Source organism: Marmota flaviventris, chromosome 8 (genome assembly GCF_047511675.1).
Source record: "Marmota flaviventris isolate mMarFla1 chromosome 8, mMarFla1.hap1, whole genome shotgun sequence".
In the NCBI taxonomy this organism is placed as follows: Eukaryota; Metazoa; Chordata; class Mammalia; order Rodentia; family Sciuridae; genus Marmota; species Marmota flaviventris.
The window spans coordinates 42,520,272-42,542,629 of NC_092505.1; the positions used below are offsets into that span (position 1 = coordinate 42,520,272).

Sequence of the window (22,358 nt, forward strand, 5' to 3'; positions counted from 1 at the left end):
ATCTGGATTCTGGGGATTTCTAATTCAATGGCTCATGTTTCAAAAACACTTATTACACTTTTGCTTAATGAATGAGTGAGTGAAGGAATCAATCTTCATTTGGAAAACTGCAGCATCACAATGAGTAAATGAGTTGATGTAACATGGAAAACCGTTCCAAGGAGGGGGCAGCATATGGGGTGTGGTAATCAAATGTAGTGTGTAATTCTCACGCAAACATTCCCTATTAGTGTGCAAAACTAATGTACTCTAATTAAAAAAATAGAGGGTTGGAAAAAATTGCAGTGTCAGAGTGAGTAAGTCAGTGGGTTAACAAGGACAGGGAGGGGCAGCATAAGGGGTGTGGTTATGGTGTATAAAACTTTCACGCAAGGAAACCTCATTAGTATACAAAACCAATGTGCTCTAATTGAAAAGATAGGGGCTTAGAAAAAATTGCAGTGTCAGAGTGGGGTGTAACAGGAAAAGGAGGAGCAACAGAAGGGGTGTGGCAATTAGCTGTGGTCTAAATTCTCACACAAGGAACAAAAGTGTGTGTGCTCCAGAAGAAAGCTCTGCTACTCCATCAGTTCTTTTCTTTGCCCAGGAACATGGCCAACAGGAAAGTAATTGCAGTGTTCGGAGCAACAGGTAAAGAAAAAGTTCTTCTGTTTAAGTGCATGCTGATTTTGCTCAATCTCTCTGATTTTAACTTCAGAGCCTGTAAGTGTGGGCTGAACAATGAGCCTTTGGAGAAAATTAAGAAAGACATCCTATTGCTTGTGCTGTTGTGTTTGTGTGTGTGTGTGTGTGTGTGTGTGTAACTGGGGATTGAACCTAGGGCATTGCTCCTTGTTTTGTGTTTTTGATGTGGGAGGGGGCAGATTGATTTAACTTGATTTGTAAAGCATGACTTCTGTGGGACAATGGCAACTGACATAGTCTCCAGATGACAAATGACATCTTCTCCATCTGGGGCTATCCTCTGGAATTCTTTCTCCACTCAATTCCTGATAAATGGCAAGAGCAAGTGTGAGAGGCCTGTGGGTGTGTAGACCAATACTCCATGGGTTCTGAAAGGGTAGAGGGGTTGGGAGCATGCCAGAAGCTTGATGCCAGAAAGCTCAGTTCTTATCTTCGTTGCCTAACCAATAATGAGGACAAGGATTTGAGAAAAAGCAAAAAGTTTTATTGATTTGCAAGCAGAGGAGAAACATGGGACTCCTGTCCCAGAGGCTGTGATTCTCTCTGCCAAGGGGAATGCAGGGCTTTTAAAAGAGGGATACAAGGGCTGGGATTCAAATATTATCAGTACATATAATTAATTAGAGTCCATCGGGTGTCCTTGAGAGAGCCATTCCTCTAGCTTCCAGGCCTAGCATTTCTTTACTATTGTGGGCAGTGATGTTCTTCTGGGTAGTAAAGGACATGGTAGCTTTTCTGGGACAGGAAAAATGTTAGTTTTGTTTCCCCTACATTTAGGGAGGAAGAGAGGGTGAAGAAGAAGAAGAAAAAAAAATTATATCAGGGCTAGGGATGAGCTCAGTGGTAGAGTACTTACCTGGCATGTGCAAGGACCAGGGTCCAATCCTCAGCACCAAAAAAAAAAAAAAAAAAAAAAAAAAATCAGTTTTAAAATAAGTCACCTAAGATCAAGTGGCAAGGTTTGTATTCAAAGCATAAAGTGGAACCCTGTTGCATACATGAGGGACCTCTCTCACCTGGGAAGATATTGAATTAGCCTCCCTAATCCTATTCTGGTCTCCCTTAAAGTCTGTTCCCTAATGGAGTCATCTTTGCAAAAATGTTAATCAAACCAGATAATTCCCCTTCTATTCTCATTTTAGCCTCCTGATGATCCATTCAAAATCCTTGGATAATGCATGTCCTGTCCCTGCTCAAAAATCTCCCATCACCTGCTGCCTCTCTCCAAGGAAAATGCATTTCTGCTAATGGCATGCAATACCCACATCAGTGGGCCGCCTATTCCTCTATCCTCCTCCTTCTGCTCCAGTTACTCTGGTTTTCTTGCTGTTCCTCAAGGTGTTCCCACCGCAGAGCCTTTGTGCTGGCTGCTCCCTCACTGAGGATGATCTTTCCCAGGTACCCATACTGTTTTTTTCCTCCCATCATTCAAAGCCCTATCAATGTCACTTTCTGGGGCCAGGTGCAGTGGCACACGCCAGTGACTCAGAGACTGAGGCAGGAGGATCACAAGTTTGAGGCCAGCCTTGGAAACTTAGAGCTGGGGATCTAGCTCAGGGTTAGGCCCCCCCTTGGGTTCAATTCTCAGTTCCACAGAGAGGAATAAAAGATGTCACTGTGAGGAGTTTCCAGACTTTCATTTTAAAAGTTGCAATCCTATTCCCATCTGGTCACCATCTGGTTCCCTTCCCTGCATGATTTATTCTATTACTATCTGCCTCTCCACATTAGTAAACAAGTTCAATGTGGACAGAGATTTTTGTCTGGAGGAGGGCAAGCACTAAAGCAGAGAGAAAGGTGAAATAGGTCCTCAAAACCAACAGCCAGGGTGGGGGCCCACTGGCAAACACCAGTAATCTCAGCTACATGGGAGGCCAAGCAGGAGGATTTCAAGTTCAAGGCCAGCTTCAGCAGCTTAGCAAAACCCTGTCTCAAAAAACAGACACATAGTGGGCTGGGGTTGAAGCTCAGTGGTAGAATGCTTACCTAGCATGAGTGAGACACTGGGTTCTATTCTTGGCACTGTACATAAATAAACAAAATAAAGGTCCAAAAAACAAATAAAATTTTAAAACACCAACTTTGTGGAAGCCACAGCTTTTTTTGTTTGTTTGTTTGTTTTTTTGTTTTTGTTGTTGTTGTTTGTTTGTTTTGTGGTGCTGGGGATTGAACCCAGGGCCTTGTGCATGCGAAGCAAGCACTCTAGCAACTGAGCTATATCCCCAGCCCCTTGAAGCCACAGTTATTTAAAAGAGAGAGAGAGAGAGAGAGAGAGAGAGAGAGAGAGAGAGAGAGAGAGAGAGAGAGAAAGAAAACTAACAAAAAAGCCCCAGCAGTCAGGCAAGTTATTGATGTTAAAAGGAAAAGAACAAAAGTCAAGGGGTTGGGGTTGTGACTCAGCTGTAGAGCACTTGCCTAGCACTGTGAGGCTCTGAGTTTGATCCTCAGTACCATATAAAAATAAATAAAATGAAGGTATTGTGTCCTACTGCAACTAAAAAAAAAAAAAAAAAAAAAGGCAAGAAGTTGGGAGAATAACTGTATTAGACTTTCCAGTGATGGCAAAGATTTCCATCTTCCTTGAAAGAGAAACCATTGAATTCTGAGCAGAGTAATGACATGAGTTCAGTATTGAAAGGATCATTTGAGCTTCTGTTTTGTGAAGAGACTATAGGGAGCAAATGCAGGAGCAGAGAGACCTGCTAGGAGGTTGTTCTCATAAACCAGGCAAGATGACAGTGGCTTAGAACACAAGCAGTCATGGGGTAGTGGGGAGTGGTTAGAATCTGGACAGGTTTGGATATACCAAATGTCAAGAGTAAGAAAAGAGGAATGGAGGATATCTTCAAAGTTTTCTGGCTTGAGCAACTAGAAGAAGAAAACTGAGATTTACTTAAGTGTGGAAGACAGCGGGGAGGTGCATTTCAAGGAAATCCAGCAGCTCAGTTTTAGTGTCCTTAAACTTGTTCAAACAGGCTTGTTTGCACAAGCAGTTGGCTAAGGTCCTTGGCTTTGGCTACTAAAGGAATCAGGTTAGATGTATCAGAATTGAAGTTTGATTCCTAGTTAGTGAAGGAATGGGCTGCTTACCTTCTAACCCAGTTCTTGTCCTTAGTTGTAAATTCTGGACTCTGGGTGTGTTTATATATTTGAGATTGCTAGATTTTGCAGATAAAAAACATAAGATGCCCAGTCAAGCTTGAATTTTAGATAAACAATGAATCAATTTTTTTTTATAAAGAATATCCAAATATTGCATGAGACATACACTGAATTTCTTTACTGTTGATTTGAAATTCAAATTTAACTGAGTGTTCTGCATTTTATCTGCTAACCCTAGTGTCAAGCCTTTCTGTGCCAGACTTGAGAGTGGCTAGGTTCAGGCGCAGTGGCGGCTGCTGTTGCTGGTTTCTAGAAGATTAGGAACTCCCAAAGCTTTGGTGCAGATTTAGGAAGTCTGTTCTATACTTGTTCCTAATCAAGGGCTCTACCCAAACCTATGGGCCAAGCTGTGATAAAAAGCATTCCTTCAAGGTACCAGGCCCTGAGCTACACTTATTTCACTAATAAAAACTCCCCATGGGAATTACTGGCCTCACCTTATGGATAAGGTCATGCAGTTGGTAAAAGCCTTCCAGTCAAACCCCAGTGGTTTTATCTTTTCCACCACTTAGTTTATACGTTACCTTAGGCAAGTTACTTAATTTCTCTGAACCTTAACTTTCTATTTATAAATTGGAAATTGTCATACAGTTTTTTTTGTTGTTGTTGGTTAATGGGGATTGAATCCAGGGGTGCTTTATCATTGAGCTACAATCCCAACCCTTTTAAAAATTTTAAATTTTGAGACAGGGTCTTGCTAAGTTGCTTAGGACCTCACTAAGTTGCTGAGGCTGGTCTCAAACTTGAGATTCTCTTGCTTCAGCCTCCCAAGTCTCTGGGATTACATATGTGCCTCAGCACACTGAGCAGAAATTGTAATTCTGTCTTAAAGGCTCACTGTGAGAATTGAGATGAAGTATGTTAAGTGATCTGTCCAATGCCCATTATTTGCTAAGAACTCAAAACCAAAACAAACTTAGGATCTATCCATCTCTAAAACATGTATTTGAAAAATAATATCTTTATGTGGTTTCTGAAGATCAAATGGAAATGACATTTAATGGAAAAAGTTGAAGTACCCATTTAATGCACATAAAGCCTCTACTCCAGACCTTGGGACTTGTGCAAAAGAAAAAAATAATAAATAAATGAGGGACGGGGCTGTAGCTCAATGGCAGAGTGCTTGCCTCACGTGTGTGAGGCACTGGGTTCAATCCTCAGCACCACATAAAAATAAACAAGTAAAATAAAGGCATGCTTTCCATCTACAACTATAAAAAAATTTAAAAATAAATGAAAGAAAAGTCCTCTTTCAAAAGGAGGTAGTGACATCAGAGATGCAAGGATACTGCACAGGCTAGGGAAGCTGGGGAACCTGAAGGGCCTGCTCTCCCTTACCTGGGCTCTCATCTCAATCACTTACTTTTTCTTTTTCTTTTTCTTTTCTTTCTTTCTTTTTCTTTTCCTTTCTTTTCTTTTTTCTTTTTTTTGGTGATGGTACTGGGATTGTATTCAGGGGCACTCTGCCTCTGAGTTACAACCCAAGTCGTCCTTTTTAAATTTTTTTTTTTTTTTTTAATTTTGAGACAAGGCCTCACTAAGTTGCCAAGGCTGGCCTCAAACTTATGATCCTCCTGCCTCAGCATCTTGAGTGGCTGTGATTACAGGCATATGTCACCATACCTGGCCATCTCAGATACTTTCTGCCAAAGTAAGGGATATATGTTTGAACTCAACTATCTGGAAGCTCCCCATTTTGCAGATGTGGAACATTCTTACCATACTCAGCATAGGTGTTAAACCTATAGCGTATGCACTTGAACATCACACTCTTAGCAGTATCTCTAGTGCCTGCCAGCCAAATGCTACTCTCAACGTGAAATCATCTGGGAAGGAACTGGATTCAACAGGCCACAATCCAAAACAAGCAAGTGGGACATGGGACAATTTTGTCTGACATGCATTTGTACTGTGGAGGCAGCTTTTTCAGACCAACAATCTTATTGGTATATTCTGTTGGGTTAGAGAATGGGGTAAAGTAGATGAATTTCTCTCACATTTTGCTTATTGAAACATGAAGGTATGAGTGGTTAGGAGAGCCTTGCTCCAGCTCTTCTTATTTTTACCTCTTGGTCTATCTTATTGGCTTCTCCATCTCATGCTGGTCCAGATAGGATTGCCCACCACCAAAGCTGAGCATTGAGAGGACAGAGGTTTCAATCTTTCCACTAGATTCATTCATTTAGTGAGTAGTATTGAGACCTTATGATGGACCAGTCTCAGCACTTAGCTGGGAAGCAGGGATAAAGAATGAACAGTTTTGGGGCTGGGGTTGTGGCTCAGTGGTAGAGTGTTTATCTAGCAGTGGTAAGGCACTGGGTTCTATCCTCAGCACCACATAAAAATAAAGGCATTATGTCCATCAACAACTAAAAAATATTTTTTTAAAAAAGAATAAACAGTTTTTATCATAAAGGATAGCCTGGTTTACTAGGAGGGATGTAAGGAAATAATTATACTGGTCAATGTTATGAGCTGATTTGTGCCATTCTTTCCCTCCAAATTCATATGATGGAATCCTAACCCCCAATACTTCAGAATGTGACTGCATTTGGAGAAAAGAACGCTTAAAGAGATAATAAAGTGAAACCATTAGGGTAGAGTCTAATCCAGTCTGATTGGTATTCTTGTAAGATGAGAAAATTTGGGCCTAGATATCAGGAATGCTTATGGAAAGAAAAGACCATGTGAGGATCAGTGACAGTCAAGGAGATAGGGCTCAGGAGAAACCAACTGGAATTAAACCTTGATCTTAGACTGCTGCCCTTCAGAACTGTGAGAAATTTCTGTTATTTATGCCATCCAGTCCATTATGGCAGCCCTAGAAAACTAACAAATATTTTTATTAAAATTTAATGGAAGTGCAGTGGATGAATGGATAAAAAAATGAGGCATTTATACACAATGGAATATTACTCAGCAATAAAAAGAACAAGATCATGGCATTTGCAGGGAAATGGATGGCATTAGAGAAGATTATGCTAAGTGAAGTTAGCCAATCCCAAAAAAACAAATGCCGAATGTCTTTTCTGATGTAAGGGGGATGACTCAAAATGGGGTTGGGAGGGAGAGCAAGGGAGGAAGATTACCTAGATAGGGAATAGGAGTGGGAGGGAAAGGGAGGGAGAAAGGGTATAGCATGGATGGTGAAAGGAAACCCTCATCATTATACAAATTACATGTATGAAGATGTGAATTTGGTGTCAACATACCTTATATATAATCAGAGATATGATAAATTATTGTAGAATGGTGTATTAATAATTGTAATGCAAAAATAAATAAATAAATAGAAAGTAGAAAACAACAACAACAAAAAATTAATGGAAGTGCATAATCTTAGTTTTTAAAAAGTCACTAGTCCTTCAAAGCTTACAAAGAAAATCAGCACACCCAGCCCTAACCCTGTCCACATTTGACTCTTCTGTTTATACTGGTATTTGTCCCATCTCCATATTTCAAATTAATAATACAAATTGATAATATTGTTATTCATTTTTTACTTTTAGATTGTATCCATTGTCTTTAGCTCTGCTTCCAAGCACATGTTTTCTTTTCTCCATCCTGCCCACAAAGTTTATAACAATTTGTGTGTATATATATATATATATATATATATATATATATATATATCAATCATAGACTATTATTATTACTACTGGTGCTAGGGATGGAACCTAGGGCCTCACGCATACTAAATACATACTATAGGCCAGGCATGGTGGCGTATGCTTATAAATCTATCTACTCAGGAGGCTGAGAGGCAGGATAATCTCAAGTTTGAGACCAGCCTCCACAACTTAGCAAGAACCTATCTCGGAATAAAAAATAAAATGGCTGGGAAAGTGCCCCTGGGTTTAATCCCCAGCACCAAATAAATAAATAAATAAATATTATATATATAAAATATTTATTTATATATAATATTTATTTATTTATATATAATATTTATATAATCTATATAGCATATTATATAGATTGTATAAATATTACATATTTATATAATCTACATAATATTTATTTTTTAGTTGTAGCTGGACACAATACCTTTATTTTTTTATTTTTATGTGGTGCTGAGGATTGAACCCAGGCCTTCACTTGTGCTAGGTGAGCACTCTACCACTGAGCCACAACCCCAGCCCCTGAAGTATATATATTTTACCACTGAGTTAAACCCCTAATTTTTATTCATACTTGAGCCAAATGTACACTACTTTACTTCTTACACAATTTGTTTTCTTTTTTATTTTTATTTTTTACAATTTGTTTTCTCTTAAATTAATTGCCGTTATTTCTATTTGCTTAATTTTCTTTACATGTACCATTTTTCTCTTATCTCTTTAAAACTGGAAGATTTCTCTGAAAATGATCAAGCACATCATTAATCTGTTGGTTCTGTTTCTCCCAGCAACACTGTGGAGATCTCCTTCCTTAAGTGCTCATTTTTCTGTTTCGGTCTTTCTGTCTTCCTTTCTTCATTATTCTAATAATTCTCTTTTTCTTTCTCCTGAGTTTGGTTCCTGGATACTTTTTTTCTTTCTCAGTATTGGGAACTGAACTCAGAGCCTCCTGCATGATGGGCAAGTGCTCTACCACCAAGCCAAACCCCTAGCCTTCTTGGTTTCTTCAGCTTGCTTTACTTTCTCATCTTGGGCAATCTCTGGCAACTTACGTACCTTATACAGAGTGCATGGGAGGGCTGGGGTTATAGCTTAGTGGTAGAGTGCTTGCCTAGCACGGGGTTCCATCCTCAGCACCACATAAAAATCAATAAAGGTATTGTGTCCATCTACAATTAAAAAAATTTTTTTTGAGATGCATGGGAGTTAAAAATTTGAGGATGTGTCTGAAAATGTCTTCATATAAAATTTTTAGAATTGATCTTTTGTCTAGGCTTAGAATTCTAGATAGAAATTTATTTTCCCCCCTGAATAGCCTTGCTTTGGCTCCTGCTCTCTCAGTCCCGCACCACCACCGCTGCTGATGGTCTGGGGTTTGAGAGCTGATCTCCAGAGCTCACCATTGGCTCATGTAAAACACAAGAAAGGAGTCAAGACTGAGAACACCATTTAATTCATTAGAAGGTTTGTGGGGCAGTTTAAGATTAACCGCACACTCCATCTACTAAGTAACTAAAGAAAGCTTATTGTGAACCACAGATTCCAAATCAGATTCAGATTTGACAGGGATCCATGAAACACACACTCCAGAACTCTGTTCTTATGATGTTAATTAGAAAACTGCAATTTGGTTCTATCACCTCCTGACTACTCCAGTAAAAAATTCTCTCTTCTTTCATTTTCCTCTTCCCCATTCCTCTATTGGTACATGAATGATTGGTATATGTGCACAAGCCTATTGTGCACCTATTACCTGCCTGCTAATGGGTAATCCTCAGAGTTGCTTTACCATTGAGCTATATCCCCAGTCTAATTTTTTTTAAACCAGTCTTGTTAAATTGCCCAGGCTGGCCTTGAACTTGAGATTTTCCTGCCTCAGCCTCCAGAGTCACTGGGATATAAGCATGCACCACACCTGCCAGCATGTGTGTGTAAAATATATGTATTCCAAATAGCCAGTGGTATGGGTTGTTTGTTGACTGTGCTGGAAATGAAACCCAGGGCCTTGGGAATGCTAGGCAAGCACTCTATCACTGAGCTTCGTCCCCAGGCTTGCCAGTGGTATGTGTTGGTCAACATCAAATGCAGATAACAAAAGAAAAATATCAGTACTGTGAAAATACCTTTTTGCCCATAGTGCCATGATCATTCAGCACTCATCTTTATAATCCAGTAAGTTATTTTGTTCTTATTGTTTTAATAACATAAAAATTACTCATATACCTTGTTCTACTGGAGAATTTTAATTCTTTTTACTTCTCATGTAAAACCAAGAATAATTTTATAACTTTTGTATGTAACTGTTACTTGTAGGACAATCTGTCATTAAGTAGGAATAAATTACTCTAAAAAAGAATCCAAGTTAGTTTTCCCTTCAATTTAACCATGTTGTTGTTTCAGTAAACTTGTTTAAAACAAACAAATCCGGAAATCTGATGCTGTTTTTATCCCATGTTTTAGAGTTGATTTTCCTTTCCCCAGAAATCAACATCCTTTTATCTCCAGGGTTCTGAAATTTCACATTAAGGGATAGTGATGTAGGTCAGCGGTAGAGCACTTGCCCAGCATGTGTGAAACCCTGGGTTCAATTTCCAGTACCGTGAAATAGAAGAGTAAATAAAAATTTGAACCAGAAATCTCACTGTAATGGGGACATTGTCATTGTATTTGGCCCTCACTGACCCTTCAATCTGGGAGCTCAGCCCATCTCCTTGGACTCTGAGATATTATCTCTGATTAATTATCAAATAATTATCAAATAAATTCCACACTTCCATTTTCTCTATTATTTCATTTTGGAATTCCCTTGGCTTGATCTTCTAATTATTTTCTCTCTCTTATTTTCTATTTCTTTGCTTGTTTCTTCTAATCCTTGTAGAGTTCCCAGACTTTTTCTATTGAAATTTTATTTCTGCTCTAATATTTTAAATTCCTCAGAGCTTCATCTTGTGAATGCTTTTTCTCTTTGCCTTTTTTTCCCTACTAATTCTTTCCCCCTTTTGCAGACGTAGTGTTTGGAATGCAAAATCTTCATCAACCTTGGAGAATAGTAATTATTTTTATTTTTCCCCCCTATGCTTTGCACTGTTTCCTTTTATCAGTTTGTTTATTTTGGTTTTGCCTTTAATGTGGAGGCTTTCCTTACACATTTGGTGAACTTTATGGTACCTGTTCATACTTACCACTGAGCAATTTGCTACTTTCATTGATTGAAGCTCTTGGTGCAAAGGGAGAACACATGAATGGTAGACCTTATTTTAGAGTTATCAAGCATGTATCAACTGGCATTTCATAAGAAACAGGTGCCACATATTCAGAGAAATTGCAAAAAAAATTAATAAAGTTTTACAGGGAAGAGAACAATAAGGAGTATGTAAGCAACAGAAGGAGGGAGAAAAGGATAAAAGAGATGACCAGAACCTGAGACAATAGTGATATGAAGATGGTCAACTTTACCTTGCCCTTGGGTCTTCTGCTGACCCTTCCCATTGCTCAAACCCAACATGAGGTCAAGAGAACCTATTGATGGAGTCTATCAAGATGAACCTCCCAGGGCACTAAACAGGATGGAGAAAGTCAATGTAGATTTAAAAACACAAAAATCATCTAGGACAGATCTGGCCAATCTGATGGAGAAACTCGAATCTCAGTAACCCAGCACAGCACCTGGCATATATCAGAGGGCTTTCGGTAAGCATGTCCAGAGTAGATCAACTAGACAAGTGACGATCATATGATCATATTGTGATTGGTCTTGAATGTGATAAAAAGAAACGTGCAAGTTTTCAAAATGTTTACAAAATATAGACTAAGCTAATCATGTAGCTTAGTGGAAGAGCTTGCTTAGCATGTGCAAGGCCCTGCATTTGATACCTAGTCCTCCCGAAAAAAAAAAAAAAAAGTGTGCATACTAGGAAGCTTTTTTTTTTTTTTTTAAATAAAATTGTCTGAGGAACCCCCATATAAAATCTATAACTGAATTATATTATAATTGCCCTTGTTGATTCTGGGATAGAGAGGCAAGCACCCTGTTCACCTGGACTTCTTGTTGTCTCAAGCCTTTTCCAATCCTGTTCTCCCCTTGGCTTCTGCAAAGGCACCTCTGAAGTGCTCAAAGAAACTCAGTTGGGGGCTGGGGCTGGGGCTGGGGCTCAGCGGCAGAGCGCCTGCCTCGCACATGTGAGGCACTGGGTTCGATCCTCAGCACCATATAAAAATAAATAAACAAAATAAAGATATCACATTCATCTATAACTAAAAAAATATTTAAAAAGAAACAAAGATACTCAGTTGGGAACTACTGGGGTTATCTCAAGTATCATGTGGGTCCCCAAAGTAGGTTCTACAGCAAGCCTACACTGAGCAATGAAACTTCCTGACCATTCCTGAACATTCTTCCTGATCTTTCCTGTGTTTCCTCTTCCCCTGACTCTACAGGATCTCAGGGTGGCTCTGTGGCCAAGGCCCTTTTGGAGAGCAAACATTTTGCAGTGAGAGCACTGACGAGGGACGTGACTCGACCAAATGCCCTAGCGCTCCAGAAGCTTGGCGCTGAGGTGGTAAAAGGTGACCTGAATGACAAAGCGTCAGTGGAAGCTGCCTTAAAAGGAGCCTATGGGGCCTTCGTGGTGACCAACTTCTGGGAGCATTTCAGCAAAGACAAGGAAGTGTGTCAGGTGGGAACCAAACTCTTTCTTCTGTCCCCTTTGAGCCTTTTCCCTTTCCCTCCCTACCTATTTCTGTCCTCCCTGGCAGGGAGAAGGACTTCAGTCTGGGCAAAATTATAAGCTTCACTCTACAACATCCCTCTGACATTTATGGAATACATGTACTTTAGGTACTTGCTCAGGGAGTCTTTGATTATGAAATTAATGTTATGTGCACCTAGGTGAGATCTTATATATTTGAGAGTGACTTTAATATAGTCAGTCAGTCATTTGATTCCCTGCTTCTCACCATTTGTTTCTAGATGGCATGTGGGGTGACAGCAAGTTTCCCCACGTAACTTCCACTCAGAGAGCCAAACGGGGAGAATAAAGTATAAAAGAGCATATTTACACTTCAGGCAGAGAATTGGGGATGAATTAGCAATGGGCATGTAAAAAAGAGACTAGCAAGCAAATAATCCCACAATAGTAACTTCAGGAAAAAGAGTGTGTAGAAATAGTAAGGATAGAGATGATCCCAAGGCTCCGCTTAGCTGTGTGTAAGCATGGCACATTGATCTGCCAGAAACTTTTTATTGGGATGATGAAATAAAGGGAATTGTGTAGATGTATGATGTTGGTAGTGGAAAAGGACTGAGAGGGAGAACGCATCATGGATATGCACTGAATTCTCATCTTAGTAGGAGTTTAGTGGGTATAGCAAACTGGAAAAACCCAATTAGTGGCATAAACATGTTTTTTAGAAGTAAGGAGATAACTAAAAAGGATTAAAACAGTTACTTCTAGAGAGCAGTAATCAGCGTGAGAGCACAGGAAACTGTTTTTATATTATAAGATCTACCCCCTATGACAGTACTATTTGGGAATTTAAAACATGTATATGTATGAGTTTGGGAGAAAAATGAAGATTAGATTTAAAGAATATGATGGATGGTATCAGCCACTTACAGATATGGCACAATTCTAAAGCTTAAGAGCAGGATGGAACTGTTTCAGGAATGTCTATTGAATTGATATTTATAGATAGCCTTTTATTTTTATCTATTTATATCAGCACATCTTTTAGTGTTAAAATCTGGAGGGGTTTATTTTAAGAGTTCTGGGTTCTAATGCTGGTATTCACTCTCTATGGAACCTGGAGGTAGAAGTCATTTCTCTGCTTCGCTTTCTTCTATCTGCTAAACCAAATTATGTCTTCTCTGCCTGCTGTATGAGGAAAATGAGACAGTGAAAAGAAGAAAAGGAAAACAGAAAGGGGTGGGGAAGGAGGGAGAGCCATATGAAGGTACTTTGGAACTAAAAACAAAGAAGAGAATATAATACATTTGTGTTGGTGTGTATGTATGTGCCCATCTCTCATACCGTAATATCCAAATGATGTGCATATATAATCCATTATCAGAAAAATTTATATAATGCTGGGTTTCTGTTCACGACTAAAACACTCAGGGGTTACTCCAGTTGAACTGGGCTGACTGAGCTGCGAGAAATAACCACACAAGAGACAGATATACCTTTTTCATTTCAGGTCTCTGTGACGGCTCCTCTGACCTTAAGGGTCCACAGGAAGAGAGATAGAGAGAACATGTGCTGACCCCTTTTACTGAGGAGAAGGTATTCAAATGAGGCAAGGAGTCAGGTTTCAGGGAGCTGAGTCTATCTTCATGATGTCCACTGTCAGCAGGTTGACTGACATCTAGGTAAGCCACACCCACGGGCACAGTAAGAGAAGGGGACACACACAAGGCACTTCCATGGAACATTCTATCCTAAACAGGGCCAGGGGTAATATTACAAAGGAACAGGTGAGCATAGCTCCACCCATGGGGGCTGTAGCAAGACACACCCATGCACGAGACACCGACCCTCGGACCTAGGAAGGGTGGGGAAAGCTCTGCCATTTCTGCGACTGAGCGCCTCAGCACCCAGCTGGGGAGTGTGACTCAGTCACGTGCAAGGTTGTTCTCCCACAATATAATATATACAGATGTAGAAATTGATCACAAAGATACTGAGGGCCCAGAGGAAGAGGGCGACTGTTCCTTGGCTATTGCGTCTCAGCTTCATTCGGGTCCCTGGCATTCGCTTCTCTGCTGCCCTCCTCTCTTTCCTGTTCTACTCCCCCATGCCCTGGGTCCCTGCCCTTGCAGCCCCAGGGGGAGCAGGCTGAGGGTTCAGCATCTTGGAGGGGAGTCTCTGCTTGCCAATGCTGATGGCCCCTCACTTTTTAACTGATGCAGAAATGTCCTCTTCACAGTGAAGACAATAAGTACAGAGGGAGTGGAGGAGACCCAGCACCTTCCCTTTAGTCTATAGGCAGAAACAGTGGTCCACATAAAGGATTTATTATCTTCCCTCAGGGAAAGATGGTGGCAGATACTGCCAAGCACCTGGGGCTGAAGCACGTGGTATACAGCGGCCTGGAGAACGTGGAGCGGCTGAGTGGGGGCAAGTTGAAGGTGCCCCACTTCGATGGGAAGTGAGAGGTGGAGGAGTATTTCTGGTCCATTGGCGATCCCATGACTAGCGTGTGCTTGGCAGCTTATTTTGAAAACTTTCTCACCACTTGGAAGCCGTCGAAAGCCCCTGACGGAGATTTCTACACCTTAGGTAAATGGAAGGCTGCGGTGAAAGGTAACCAGACACCTGGTTGCCTTCCTCTCTCTCTATCCCCACTTTCCTGCTCCTCGTCAGTGGACCCATCATTTAAGCACCTTCTGTACTAAGAGGGATATCAAATTGTCCTAAATTTACTTGCAGCAGTTACACTATAGAGGGAAGAGAACTGGATCTGAGACCAGAAGCAGAAAGGGTTGTCTTAGCATGCTGACCCTTCTTATGGAAGTAGTTAGCTCTGTGGCTTCAAGCTTCAGATTCCTCCTGTCTAATGGGAAAGTTGGACATGATGTCTGCTAAGGGCCCTTCTAGCTCATCCATCTGACCTTTTGTGACAACAGGGGAGGACCTGGATTTTATGGTCAGTATTAGAATCTCAAGGGACCAAGACTCCAGGATACAGCCTCCCAGGTCCTCCCTACACAGAATCAGTAGAGCCTATAATCTATGGATTAACTAGTTCTGGGTGAAGAGGTGATACCTTCATTTTCTCTTGGTACCTAGAGCCATCTGGGACCCACAAATCTGGAAAACCAGGCCTTGAGTACCGTGAATGTCATTCTCCACTACAGGAACAGCTAATTTTTACTAAGCGACCACTAGGTTGCAGTGTGGGCTGAGTGGGGCCAGCCTTGTTCCCCACCACCCAGCAGCATCCATTTTCAGGGCTAGTAGATTCAGCAGATGAGTTATTTATTACACACTCCTTAGTGATTCTGACTTACATGGCTACTGTCCTGCTCAGTCTCGTTCTTTTTATAACAACCCTAGGAGAACTAACCTGGGGTCCCACAAGAAAGATCTTAATTCCTTCCAAAGGCATTGGCTTCAGTGATCTCTGGCTAGGCTCCACATCTTAAATGCCACCTCTTAACATTGCCACACTGGGAAACAGAATCCAACACAAGGACCATTGGGGGACAGACACATGGCAACTGCCTTTCTACTCCTTTTGTTTAAGTGGTGGTTCATTTGTCTTGGTGGATCTATGAAGGAAGTGATAAAATGAGCTATCTTTATTTTATTTTATTTTTTTAAAATCTAGCACTGCCCATGGGGGATGTACCAATGGATGGTATCTCTGTTGCTGATGTTTCTAGCATTTTTAATTCTCCAGAGTAGTTTATAGGCAAAGCTGTGGGCCTCAGTGCAGAAGCACTAACAACACAGCAATATGCTGATGTTTTCTCCAAGAGTCTGGGCAAAGAAGTCCGAGATGCAAAGGTGAGTTCTTAGGATTATGAGGGGCTACCTTGGTTAACATACTATTAACTCACAAATTCACTAGACTTTCAGTGGATTTAGGTGGGGTTTAAGAAATTGAAGAGGACTGTGATCACATGAACCTATCTTCATTGATTAATGTGGTTGAATCCTTCCCATAATGGCTTTATTTCTTTGACTCAAGATTAATCAGCTTGTTAAAGTAAAATTACTTTTGGGTGGAAGGAACTTAGAATCTGAAGACTGAGGTACAAATTTTCTCTCACACACCATCCTGACTCCTCTCCTCAGCTCTCACTGCTAAATGCATCAGAAAAGGCTGATGGGGACAAGGCTCTTAGTCCCCCGCTAAGCCTCAGTTTCCTCATTTTTTGAAGTCAAGTGTCTACCTTAAAGTGCTCTTGTGAAATCAGGATATATTTAGGACCTACCTTGGTGTTTGACATGTAGTAGGTTTGTATCAAGAACTTATTATGTACCAGGCTAAAAATGTTGATGCACATAAAGAAAGTCACCGTGAGCATCTCAAAGCGTAACACGGGTGCTTAATTGTGTTGTCCAGACTATCTGGACAGAGGACAGTAGGAGAAGACTTCAGGAGAGAAGGGGGCTTCAAAAGAGGTCCTTGAGGAGGACAAGATTTTGTACAGGTAGAGGGTAGCAATAGGGCTGACATGTTAAATTCTGCAATAACGGTCAAGAAGCCAGTGGCTGTTGGGGAAATTGACGTGTTCTAACTCTGCGTGTCTGTGTGTGGAATCTCTGCACCTTACCCTCTCTCAGTCTCAGTTTCTGGGTGTTTAAAAAATATTATTATACCTCCATTGTGGATTGTTGTGAGGATGAACTGAGATGTTATGGCATGTGCTTGACACTGGCTATGATGCTTAGTAAACCCTCAATAACTAAGGTGCTATAAATCATAGAGGAAGGATTGTTATATGGAGAGGACAGATCTTTTATAGCCAAGTGAAAAGGATTGGTGATATTGAGCACTACAGCTATTTCCCCAAGCAGGTTGTTGATAAGAGGAGAAAGAATGAGCTGTTTTGATGATACACTGAGACCATATGGCCCACAAAACTTAAATTATTTATATCTAGCCCTTAACAAAAAGGGTGTGGATCCCTATTCTAGGATGCTTCCTGAAGTTAGGGGTGGAAGCTTGGTTCTTGTTTACATAAGCAGCTCTTGGTCCAGTGAATCTTGAGGGGATGTCTAGATTCCCAATTCAGCCTCAGGTATTGGGGTTTGAAGAGACTGAGACTGGTAAAAAATATTGTAGGTGTCAATCTAGCCACAAAATAACATCTGAGTATTTCATTGAAACCATATAAAATTTCCTAGAGAAAAGTTATCCCCAAACTCATGAAGGTCACTCACTCAACCATGGACTCACAGAAAGTCTGCTCAGTCTCTTGTCGCTGAGTGTACATTGTCTTCTTGGTGATCCCTCTCCTGGAACATTTGCATTTAAGTCTTATATTCATTTTGTCTTGTGGGATTTGAACTTTTTAAGAAAGAAGGAAAGTGGGCTGGGGATATAGCTCAGTTGGTAGAGTGCTTGCTTAGCCTGCATAAGGCCCTGGGTTCAATCCCCAGCACCACAGGGGGGTGAGGGGGGAGAAGTAAAGGGGAAGGAGTGTGGGCATTCTATTCTTGGAACATTATGTTGTTTCCTAATTCAGCTAATGCTTCTCTGGCACCAAAAGTTCTAGGGCAGTAGAGGCACAGAGTTCTATGGAGTGGTTAATGCTGTTATTAGTAACTAGTCTCACTTGAAGACAACACCATCTATGTGTGGACTGGGAAAATGCTTGGACATTATCATTTTTCTGGGGAAGGTACATGTGGCCACAAGGTGGCGATCCAGTCTTCCTTGTCTGACACCACTACACAACCTGTCCCAGCCCCTCCACCCACTCAAGTCTGGCCAAAGGAGGCTGTTGAGGTGTTTTGGTGAATGCAGGCTCCAGACCAAACTCCTACCAGAAGTTCTGGATTGGCTGAAACTATCTAATCCCCAGAGGAAACATGGTTGTCTTACAAAGTGAGACATAACAGAAAAAAATCTCAAAAGATTCTTCAAAAATCTACAGTAAAAAATTCCTTATTTTATTGAGGCATGTTAGTCGTCAGAGTTACAGCAGAAGAAAATGACTTGAGGTGACAGATTTTAAGCCATCTCCCATGTTTCTTACATAGAGCCTTCTTTTTCAAAGTTTTTAGTTTTTTTCTGATTTCTAAAATAATGAATTCTTATTGTAAAAAAACTCCGGAAATTATGAAAAAGAATATAAAAATCGCACACAGTTAAATTTCTCAGAGATAGTTACTATTCAGATTTGGTTGATTTTCTTTCTATCTTTTCCAGTATATATAATAAGTATATGCACATATACTTAATAAAATTAAAATAACATTAAGTGTGCCATTTTGTATCTGGCCTTTGAACTTGACATTAAATTAAGAACATTTTTCTATTTTGCTAAATTCCTTCAAAACAAATTTTAATATTCTTAGAGTAGATATACCATAATTTATTCTACTATTCTTTTATTGCTGGACATATAGGTTGTTCTTGAATTTTCATTATTGTAAGAGGCATGTGAAAATCATGGTTTTACATAAGTTGTTATGTCTGTCACATTTAAAATTTTTTTCATTTAATTTTATTATTTGGTACTGGAGATTGAATCCAGGCATGCTTGAGTTATATTCCCAGTTCTTTAAATTTTTTCTTTAATTTATATTTTGAGACAAGGTTTTGCTAATTTGCTCAGGGCCTCACTGTGTTGCTGAGGCTGGCCTCAAACTTGCGATCTTCCTGCCTCAAACTCCTGAGTTGCTGGGATTATGGGTGTGCGCCAGGCTTGTCAATTTTTTTTTAAAGGCCAAGTGCAATTGTAAGGTCAAAGTTCATCTCTGGAGTCTAAAGACAGATTATACTGGATCAGATAGTTAGAAATGAGCTTTGCTTATTCAGTGGGAACAATTATTGATCTAGTTAGTGTCAGAAAGGATTGGAGAAATGAATTTCACTGAAGGCAGTTCAGTAGGTATAGGATGGGCTCTACTTCTATTCAGGCCTGTGTGGTTCTGGCAGAGGCTATGATGATTGAAGGAAAAATGCAAATGTCTAACCAAGAATGGAGAAAAGATGAATGGGACATCAGCCATCTTTAAGGAGAAAGCAGGTTCAGCATTAGGGACCTTGACTTTTACACGGAGTCCCAGGTGGGTGGAGTATACCAGAGACCAGCTGAGGAATCCTATGAGGAAATTCAGACAAAAGCACTATGAAATGCCACTCAAGTGAAGGGTGGTATACATATCTAGCACCTTATCCAAGGTACTTGGGTCCTAAAACAACGTGGCTTTCAGAATCCTTCAGCTTTTATATGGGGTATGGTCTACATACATCATGTAATATCACCAGCAGGGGCTGGGGCAGGAAATTGTAATCAAATATACCAGTATCACTGTGGTAAAGTATTGGAATATTTCAACTAAATGGGATAACTAAAGACTATAAATAGTTTTTACATAGTTCAGATCAGATTTGTCACTAAATTAGTTCAGCAAAGTCAGTTTCTTGCCTAATTACATGTGAAACACATTTGAGTTTCTTGGATTTTGGAGTTGAGCTAAAAAATTGTGGACTTAGATCATCATTACGGTGAATATCATCTTTTTATCTTACTTTAAATGGGTTATAACATTTTCTCCTTTTTTACTTGTTCTTAAAAGATCACCCCGGAAGCTTATGAAAAGTTGGGATTCCCTGCAGCAAAGGAATTGGCTGATATGTGTCGCTTTTATCAAATGAAGCCAGACTGTGATGTCAAACTCACCCACCGTCTAAATCCCAAAGTCAGAAGCTTCAGCCAGTTTATCTCGGAGAACCTAGGAGCCCTTAAAGACTTATAGAAAAATCAGCTGTTCAGACAGGCTTCGACCTCACAGCCTCTGTAATCCTGTTCCTATCTGTAGCACAACATCCACATTTATTGAACAGATATGTTAGAATGCAGTTATTTGCAGACCCCTTTAATCCTCTTTTTAGTAGGAAACATTGCTTTAGTGATTTGGCACAGTATTGGATTCACATAAAATTTTACAGCTTGTGATTAAGGTGGTCCAACTATTTGGTTAAATGAAAGCACTTTCTTTCTTCCTTCCCACTGGGAATGGAACCCAGTTCCTTGTGCATGCTCAGCATGCATTCTACCACTGAACTATCCCTCCTGCCCCCATATCACCTTCTGTAGCTTTCTCTTTCCAACAACCAAGTCACCTCAAAAAGCTCTGGCCTGATGAACTTGGAGCATCATGAATGGGAGGCCACTCAGCTTTCCCCTAGGAAGAGTGATCTCAAGGGTCAGTTCTGAAATTCCCCTAGGTGGCTCCACCTTCTCAAGTGTATCACAAAATTTTCTGTGAACTTTGAAGTAACTTGAATTTTGAAACCAACATCTTTGTAGAGAGTCTTCTGGGGAACATGGTGTTTCATGAACAAGCACAAGCTTTGGAAACTGAAATTCAGTGTTGCTTCAGGGTTGGGAGTTTATTCTCTGATTCACTCATTAAAGCCTCTATTGCATCATCACTCAATTGTTTGTCTATTCATTCATCTATCCTTCATTTATCCATCCCACAACAGTTTGTTTTTAAACCTCCAGAACTGGTGGGATGTTTGCGGACTTCTCTCCCAGCCTCTGTGTTTTCTTATTGGTGTTGTCTACTTGCCAAGGATGCTGTGGTTCCTTCCCAGTTCATGGCTGGGTTTGTGTCATGCCAGAGCTAGAGGAACCCTGCAAATGAATTTACTGCAAATGAAATGCAGAGGATCTGCAGTGGGTGAAGGGCAGGAAGCTGGACTCAAGGCCTAGGAAGGGCATGGAAGTGGAAAGATGATGTGACAGAAGGGCTCCCGGAGTACCTTTGTGTATCACTGGATTAACATTTTCTACGCCGTATTGTAATTGCTAGTCTTCTTCCTGGCTATGAGTGATTTGTATTCCTCTTTATCCCAGTGCCTTCTATGTAATAGGTGACTAATAAATATTGATTGACTAAATGAATGAATAAGTTAATTGACCATATAATGACAAGAAAAGAGAAATAAACAGGCACATAGGTTAGAGGGGTGGTAAGAATTTGCAACAGTTACTTTGAAGCCTAGGGATTATCCACTTCTGGAAGTCAAGGGGACCACTATCCTGAGGCAGACATTGCAACTGAGTAAGGACTGAGCGGTGGTGCGTGTATGAGAGGATATCATGGCCTGGGATCTGACTTTGGAGATAGTCTTTGTGGTGCCAAACAGTTTTTTTTTTTTTTTTAAGGCATTAAACGGTGTTTGTTGAATAAATTATGTTGATGTTATGTAGACAATTTTCTATTATTGGGGCAAAATCACAAAGTACATTTGAGGACAACTGTCCTTTTCAATGCAACCTTTCATGCTCAGCCCTAGAAAATGGGCCTGGATAAATTGCTAAAAAGAAAAGATAAAGAAAAACCCTTGCTGGGTGTGGTGATGCACACCTGTAATCCCAACGGCTTGGGAGGCTGAGACAGGAGGATTGCAAGTTCAAAGCCAGCCTCACCAAAAGTGAGGTTCTAAGTAATTCAGTGAGATTCTGTATCTAAATAAAATACAAACTAGGGCTAGGGATATGGCTTATTGGTTGAGTGCCCTTGAGTTCAACCCCTGGTACAAAACAAAACAAAAATTCCTTTAAACTAAATATAGGTGGTTTCAGGACCAGATGGCTTCTCAGCTGAATTCTACAAGATCATCAAAGAATAACATATACCAATAGTCCTCAAATTATTCTATGAAATAGAAAAGGAGGGAACCCTTCCAAACTCATTCTATAAAGCTAATACCTTGATACCCAAAGATGAAGACATATCAAGGAAAAGAATTTAGACCAATATCCCTGATGAACATAGATGCAAAAATTCTTAATAAAACATTGGCAAATCACATACAAAAACATATTAAAAAGATAGTGCATCATGATCAAGTAGGGTTCATACCAGGAATGCAAGGCTGGTTCAATATATGGATATCAATAAATATAATTCATCACATCAATAGATTTAAGGACAAGAATCATATAATTATCTCAATAGATGTAGAAAAAGCATTTGACAAAATTCAGCATCCATTTATGCTCAAAACACTAGAAAAACTAGAGATAGTAGGAATACACCTAAACATTGTAAAAGCTATACATGCTGAACCCAAGGCCAACATCATTCTAAATAAAGAAAAACTGAAAGCATTCCCTCTAAAAATTGGAATAAGACAGGGATTCTCTCTTTCACCACCTTATTCAACATAGTCTTGGAAACCCTAGCTAGAGCAATTAGA

At 40.1% G+C, this 22,358-nt stretch overlaps 1 pseudogene; it reads left to right on the forward strand.

The window, feature by feature from the left end:
* Positions 1-538: 538 nt before the first annotated feature.
* LOC114105153 (nmrA-like family domain-containing protein 1) lies at positions 539-20,582 on the forward strand (annotated as a pseudogene).
* The last annotated feature ends 1,776 nt before the right edge of the window (positions 20,583-22,358 follow it).